This window comes from Anguilla rostrata, chromosome 3, assembly GCF_018555375.3.
Source record: "Anguilla rostrata isolate EN2019 chromosome 3, ASM1855537v3, whole genome shotgun sequence".
Taxonomy (NCBI): domain Eukaryota; kingdom Metazoa; phylum Chordata; class Actinopteri; order Anguilliformes; family Anguillidae; genus Anguilla; species Anguilla rostrata.
Genome location: NC_057935.1, coordinates 20,780,346 through 20,787,452, shown reverse-complemented (window position 1 = coordinate 20,787,452; position 7,107 = coordinate 20,780,346).

Below are 7,107 nucleotides of genomic sequence, written 5' to 3'. Positions count from 1 at the left end.
CCCCTTGCCCCCCTCCCCCATGGGTCCATAGCAGAACGTAGCCTGGTGCATTTTATTCAAAGGCATTCTTTGAGCTCAGCGTGATGCATGTGGAAGTAGGGTAAGCTGCTTTGTCGGCCATCTTCTGCATGACGCCACTTTCCTTAACTTAGCATAAATGTATAAGAGACCCCTCCAGCACCCAGAGCATAGATCCTACTGCAAAAATAGTTTTATGAGGGATTGCGGGCAAGTTAGCCACTCCGGGATCAACTGTCGCGGCTGAAAATAGCTTTAGCATTTAAAACGGAACAACATTGGAGTAAACTTACATCATCACCACTTTACAGTCAATCTGGAGACTGCAGATAATATTCCAAAATCACTTTCCAGTATTATTGGTGAGCACTGGCAATGTTCATAATTCACATATTTAGTATATTGCACATATTTAGTACATATGTACTTTTCACTACAAAAAATATTTTACTTTCCATAGAAGTATTTAAGGCAGTTTTCATTAAGGATTTATTTATTTCTCCTGCTTTGGGTTTTTTAGCAGCTTAAAGCATTTTATTTTAATTGAGTGCAGCAGAATAAGTAAACCGCCTGCCAGCTAGGCTACATTACGGGCTTTACAAAAAGCGTGAGTAATCAATATGTCACGGATCCACGGCCTCCCTCTCAGGCACGCTTTGAAACCGCTCGTTAGTCTCACTGCCTAATTGCTCGAGGCCCTCGGTACAGGACTGTTGTGACTTCAGTTGGTTTCAGGGGCCCGGTGTTCTTATCGGGTTCATTCTGCCCTTGTGATTTTAATCAACTTTTTTTTTGCCTGTTTTGCATCTAGGGCACCTGGAGAAGCGAGCCAGCTAAATTCATTTTGCCCACAAGGACATGGAGAGAAGTGAAGGTTCGGAAATAATATTTAAATATATGCTTTTGCATTGCCTGCAGGGGGGAGAAAATACGCTTTTAATGCATCTGTGAATGCATCAGAAATTGCACCCCTGGATGACAAGCAGTGAAGGAGACACCCACTGTCTGGAAAGATAAATATTTGTTACATTTTGAATTCTGCGGACTACTTCGATTGCAAATGTAATAAGCTGTCAGCAGACACTAATGACGTGGCTGGGGGCCAGGGACGCTATTGAATTTGTAGCAGCCGTACGGGTGGCCATTGGCTGGGAACTGAAAGCATCTTACACAAAAGCAAGGGCTCAGAGGAGCTGTAGAGGGCGAAATGTCCCTGCTCACGAAAATCAGGCTCGGTAGGACAGAATTTCATTCAGACATGTGTCTGCTGAAAACACAATACATCCCCAGAGGTAAGCAAATGACTGCATGTTCAGTGTCCTTTCATAAAACTGCACCTCCGCGATTCAGCTCAGGTAAATGACTCATTGAACTCATTGAGCTGCAGTCGAAGCCTTGGGTGCAATGTAGTTTACATTGCAATTTGTTTGAATATGGGAAAAAAACTGAATGTCACATCCAGTTTACTTGTGAAAAGCAGGATAACCACGCGTTCATGTACAACGCATCGAGGCTGTAATAACTGGCCACATTTGTGCTGTTGCTGATATGTTTGGTTTATCAACTTTATCCAGCTGGAGGCAAATTTGTCTCCTCTTCTCTCTGGGCACCACATAAAGCCTTTATTGAAATGAAAGACATTCTCTCCAGCTGTGATAGCACAATAAACCATTTATTCAGCTATATGACAAGTAGGTTGGGTGAAAGGAACTGTACTGCTGACAAGCAGAGCCCATCTCTCGCTGTAGGTACCCACCTTTTGTGCGGCAGGAAGTAGAGAGGAGAGACCAGATTACCGTGAAAAGCTGGACTTTAGAACCATTACACAATTCAGTGCTGTCCCTGCTGAATGAATCCGATTCACTCTCTACCTGGCTGGTGGATGACCAAAAAATGTCAGATAACAAAGTTTGTTTGCACTACTGTGATAAGCTTCTGGAATTCCTTTGACTCCTCCATGAAATTTTGGAGAGTGTAGAATCATGCGTAGAGTTCCTGACGGAGATCGATGCAGGACGCCATCGCATGAAGTGTGAAGCGAGTTAGAAAATGGATGGATGGATGGATGGATGGATGTCAAATCATTCTGCTGACTAGAGAATTACAACTGAAATGGCTATGCAGTAATGATGCAGTGCCACTGACTGACGAGAAATTGCAGAGAAGGTGAGACACCGAGGATAGGAGATTGTGCCACGTTTGGCGATTCAAATCATATCTTAAATTAATTGGAAAAAAGTCAGTCAATTGTCCTTTGTTGAACATTATGCAATGCAGACCTCTGGCATAAGAGGATTCCCAAACAATGGCTTGGCCAGTCATAGTCATCATACCTGACACTTGGGTCATTGTAATTGGATACATTGTGAATTGTACATCATAAATCATAGTTGGATAGAAAGAAATGGAAGCACACAAAAATGCATTGATTCTGAGCTGTAATCACCAGATTTTCAAAAAAAATGTTGTTTGTCCATTGCCTATGAATAGCCTATACTATGCATTGATGTATCATACAATGGTTTGTAGCTTAAATGTAAACTGCTGACAGGAAAACATTTTGGGTCACAGGTGACTAATTGAGAAAGAACAGAGATTGTGGAGTGACTGTACCATAAGAAGAATGAACTTTATCCCCAATTGCTTTATTCTATATGACGAATGAACTTGCAACTGATAAGGCCATCAAAAAGCTAGTTTTCTCTGCTTCTTAAAAGCTTTGACTGAGCAGACATTCTCTACTTCATAAAAGTAGTTCTCTACTTATAGAAAGTACTTCTAACAACATAAAATGCTATGCATATGTTTTGCAAATGCCTTCATTAATCAAGCTGTAAGGCTTCTAGATAGCTAGAAATGAAACTACATTATATTGCAGAATTAAACTGATTTTCCTCATTACAATGCAGGTGAAATCAGACTATATATGCAGTATATATTAAATTGACAAGAATATACTTAAAAATTGTGCACGTCACAAATAATACAATTTGACGAGTGTCAATTCTCATTAATCGGGCTAATTCCCTGTATCACTGAAACAGAGTGATGTTCCCAGCCCAGAGAGAGAGAGCAGATATGATGTATGACACTTGTAGTCATAAAATTGTCCGAAGTCATGACTATCAGTCAGTTATATTTTCTGACTAGCTGAAACACCCCTACTTAACAATGCACCTTTAAATTACCAATGGTTGTAATGGACAAGTCTAAATATAACCATATAACCAGTGCCTTTTCAGGAGGCACTTATCCCAGGATGACATATCTGCTGCCACTTACGATGCTGGCACCTGAAATTTATTTCTGCACATTTATACGGTGGCTTTGAAGGAATTATGAGGTTATACCAGGACGTAAAAAACTTCCCGTTTAGCATTTCAGAGCCAATCAAAGGTGCCTCTGCACAGCATGCAAATAATAAAATATGGCTGGTAACAGTCAGTAGTTTGAACATGTGTCTTTCCAGTTTAGTGAACAGTCAGCTTAAAGTTTGGTCCTTTGGGAGAATTTCACAGTCAACATGCTCATAATATATTGGTGGCGTGTGTGTTATTGCAACATGTTTTTTGTCCAAAAGACAGCAGGAAACACCGCTCATCTTTCCCTCGAGAGTTTCATAAGCTAAAAGGCATTCCACCCCGGCCACACTGACCTCTGTCTTTAGCAATGGCATTTTATACACAATGAAGGTGATGTGATAGCAAGTTTCTTTGCCTCAAGCTTTTGCTTTGGGTTACTGTGCTTTCTCTTCTCCCTCCATCAACCACTTTATAACATAAAGTGTGTGTGTGTTTGTTTGTGTGTGTGTGTATATGTGTGTGTTTGTGCCTGCATTCGTGTGTGTGTGTGTGTGTATGCGTGGACATGCATTCTTGTGTGTGTGTGAGTGTGTGTAAGTAGTAGAAGTAGAGCATATGAACAGATATTGAGGTTGTGAGAAGTGCTCATCCCATGCTATCTGCTTGGAGATGAAGCAGGCAGATCAGAGTGCACTGCGGATCGGTGCACTTTGGGGGCAGGGTCCGCTTTCCTCACCCCTCAGATGTGCAATACTGCTGACTCCTCGGCTCTCCTTTGTGATTGGCCACAATATCCTATCACTCGCCTGCCAGACACAATCATCCTCCACTCTCGGAGAGCTTTTGCCCCTCTTTTCCCTTGAGCTTGCTTGAAGCCCACCACTGCATTCAACATCACTTCATGGCCATCAGCTTTCATCAGTGCTCAGCATCAATGCAGTCGCCAGTGCCCTTGAACCCCAAGTCATCCTCTGTTCTCCCCCAGGGCAGGGCAGTGAAAAGCCTGTTTGAGTGAGTGAGTCTGTGTTTCTATACCTCAGCAGAAAGCTTTTTCAATGATGCATATTCCACCAGGGTTTTTATTCAGTTCAGTAACTTTCTGGAGGAAAAGTGACCGTGGATACTTTTGCTCATCAGAGGAACCAAAAATCCCTGTAGAGTACCAAGAATAATCTCTTTCACAGTCTCAGTGCACATCTCACAGAATAACTTGATTTCTTCAAAGTGCTTTTGCCAAAAACCAGAATAACGTTCAGTTCATTAACCCTTTTCAGGTGTGGAACTTAAAACGGTAAGACATTATTAACTGCGTGCCCAAATTAGACTGAGACATGTTTCCGTCAAGTCTAGACACTACTTCTGAATAATCCATCTTTTTCCCTTAAGACCGTGGGCCTTCACTAAAGACTTGTAACATTCTAATAGAAGTTTTGAGTGGATAGAAAATTATGAGCCTCTGTCACAAGTGAAAACTACCAAATTGTATATTCAAAAACCTAAACAATGCCGTGGAGACTTGACTTGTAAAGAGAAGCCCTACATTTCTGACACTTCATTCTGCAAGAAAAGACTGAACATTTCTTAGAATGCCAATGCCATATTTCCAGCTAATGGTGAATGCAGCTTTCTGTCAACAATTCAACAGCATTCCAGAATCAAGTGGTGTGAAAGGGCAAACAAGCTCCCAGGCGAACCACATGTCTCATTTTTCGTTCTGTTCACAGACGTCCTTGTTTAAGTACATGTCATTGCAGGTTTATACCTTGTTATTTTGAGGCAGTTTTTCCTGGTACCTACACTGTGAATGAAATGTGTTCTAATCTGCCTGACAGAGAGGATGTAGATTCTACAATGTTCTAAAACGTCTTCTACCTTTTGTTCACTTCCAATAGGCAAATTCATTAGCAGGACCAGGTTTCACTAGGGGCAATCGTTTACTGAATTACCCCTGTTTTTCACCAGGGAGTGTTCCTATAGTATAACCAAGGGCATCATGTTTAATACCCCATTGCAGCATTGCCGATTTTTGATGGATGCAAAAGCATGTTATGTTTTCTTTTTCTTTTCTTTTTTTTGACTGCCGTAATTGCTCGAACTGCTCTTTGAAATTGGCTATTAGTCACAGCTGAGCGCTTCCATTTCGATGAGCCTGTTTAAAGTAACTGGACCAGAGGATGGGGATGATGGCACACACCCCTTAGACAAACAGACACACACACGCACACACACACACACACACACATCATCTTAACCAGACTGACCTTTACAGTCTAATGGACAAATTACAGACAGATTAATTTATTTATAGCTGTAGATATTGATAATGGGTAAGCAGTGATATGTGACTAATCAATTACAGGTGTATCACTTTTCTCGTTGCACAATACACTCTCTCCTCTGATTGCTATGGAAACTCTGTGTGATGTCCCTGACCAATCACTGAAGACTATAGATAGGAATATGAGGCGAATGGAACAGGATCTTAGTTAACCTCACGATCACCCTTAGCGGAAAAGAAAATGTACTGCTAATAATTATTTTAATGGATGATTGCCTGACACTTGCTGTTAAACTTTAACTGGGAATATTAGCTCAATAATAGCTGTCATACATTTCTAATACAGATTTGTACCAACTTTGGGTGAGGTACAATTTGAGACAACCTGGGACAATTTAATGGTAGCGTTTGAAACAGACATGGAACGATGACATAGCTAGTATTCTAGAAGAGCATAAACATGGAGCACATTTTGTGTGTCCAGTCAGATGTACCAAACCTCAGTATTATATGAAATGTGGCTGTGGTTCTGTATACTCTATATAATTATCAAAGGAAGGCTCCCTGACTAGTTATAATTATACAACAGGAGATCAGCAGGGATCCAAACGAAAAGTCTAACATGGTTTGTATGGGAAGTGTGCTCTTTGAAAACATCTCCTTAACCGTGCTGAAAAACAAAGGACATTCATTTGCACATCAGACAAAAATACCCACAAATGTTATGGTGTTCAACAGGCTTCCAGTGTTGAATACAGACATCCCTGTTCCAGTAATAAGCTTTCTTTTGATTCACATGTAATATTTTAAAAAATTTCTACAGTATCATTTGTTTCTGACCTTCATTTATAGCCAGCCTTGCTTCAATTTTCATTAAATCCCCACCCCTTACTGAATGAACCAATAATTTGCATGTGTGACCTGTGAAACAAATCACTTCAACACAAGTTTAAGCCTAAGTGACTAAAGTTTTAAATTGCAGTTACTTTTTAATACGAAATATCAAATTATGCAGTGCTACATTTAGGCTGATACACTTTTTTCAAACTGTTACAGGTTTAAGTTGTTTATCCTGCCTCTCATTCCACAAAGGAAATCAGCTCTTCAGTGGCCTTCTACTTTATTGCAGGGCTTTTCCCCATGGCTGGACTTTACCTGCATGGTCTCAGAGAGATTAGCAGATGGGCTTTCTGCTGTGTTAGATATATCCCCAATCAGGTCCAAATCAATAAGCCACAGCTAGCAGCCTGTTCCATGGTGGCTGGAGAGAGATAAACCATGCATGGGCCACCAAATGCCAGGAAGGTAGATTGGATGGATTGGGCTATCGGCCAATTCCTGACCTCTAGCAGGTCCTTCAGACTGATCAATACGCTGTGTTGGCCCAGTGATGGGGGCAGTCTAAGCACTCCCAGTTGATGTCTTCTCCAAATGCGGTCACATTTGATGGTTTTTCAGATCTATTTATTTATTTATTTATTTATAGTAAATGAGGCAGGGGACTGCTAG